This window comes from Neomonachus schauinslandi, chromosome 6, assembly GCF_002201575.2.
Source record: "Neomonachus schauinslandi chromosome 6, ASM220157v2, whole genome shotgun sequence".
Lineage (NCBI taxonomy): Eukaryota > Metazoa > Chordata > Mammalia > Carnivora > Phocidae > Neomonachus > Neomonachus schauinslandi.
This window is the reverse complement of record NC_058408.1, coordinates 62,973,880-62,975,276: the sequence shown is the minus strand read 5'-3', so window position 1 is coordinate 62,975,276 and position 1,397 is coordinate 62,973,880.

Here is a 1,397-nt window from a genome sequence, read left to right as displayed (position 1 = left end):
GATGGATCTTTCTGCAAGATCGCCACATGGATAGTAAGTTAATCCCAATGGGTCTTGCCCGACCTCTTAGAATTTTAAAACTACAGGTCAACATAATGTTATCCATTTCTCACTGGAAATTCATATGGCAACCACCACCACACCAAGTTCCTACTCCTCTGGGATTACAAATCAGGACGTGAGCATTAAAGCAGTTATTTGCACTTTCCCTCAGCTGTCCGCCAGGCCAAATTTGTTGGTCTATTTTGGCATGTAATCTTCGTTTATTTATTTATTTATTTTATTTTTTTTATTATTATGTTATGTTAATCACCATACATTACGTCATTACTTTTTGATGTAGTGTTCCGTGATTCATTGTTTGCATATAACACCCAGTGATCCATGCAGAATGTGCCCTCCTTAATACCCATCACCAGGCTAACCCATCCCCCCAGGCCTCTCCCCTCTAGAACCCTTGGTTTGCTTTTCAGAGTCCATAGTCTCTCATGGTTCGTCTCCCCCTCCGATTCCCCCCCTTCATTCTTCCCCTCCTGCTATCTTCTTCTTCTTCTTCTTTTTTTTTTTAACATATAATGTATTATTTGTTTCAGAGGTACAGATCTGTGATTCAACAGTCTTACACAATTCACAGCTCTCACCATAGCACATACCCTCCCCAATGTCTATCCAAAGATACAAATGTAGGGATCCGAAGGGGTACATGCACCCCGATGTTTACAGCAGCAATGTCCACAATAGCCAAACTGTGGAAAGAGCCAAGATGTCCATCAACAGATGAATGGATAAAGAAAATGTGGTATATATATACAATGGAATATTATGCAGCCATGTAATCTTTGTTTAAAATTTACTTAAGTTAAATTACATTACATTATTTATTTAATTTAGTACAATTTTGTTTGGCTGTCTAACTCAGTTTTACTTTCCTCTTTGTCTCTTCTTGTTTATTTATTTATTTATTTATTTCAATTCCAGTGTAACATACAGTGTTATATTAGTTTCACGTGTACAGTATAGTGATTCAACAATTCCATTTATTACTCAGTGCTCATCAAGGTAAGTGTATTCTTAATCTCCTTCACCTATTTCACCCAGATCCCCCCACACAACTCCTCTGGTAACCATCTGTTTAATCTCTATAGTTAAGAGTCTGTTTTTTGGTTTGTCTCTCTCTCTTTTTCCTGTTGTTTGCTTGCTTTGTTTCTTAAATTCCACATATGAGTGAAACCATATGGCTTTTGTCTTTCTCTTGCCTGGCTTATTTCACTTAGCATAATACTCTTTAGATCCTCCTAAGTTGTTGCAAATGGCAAGATTACATTTTTAGGGGGCTGAATAATATTCCATTATATATATATATATATATATATATATATATATATATATATATATAT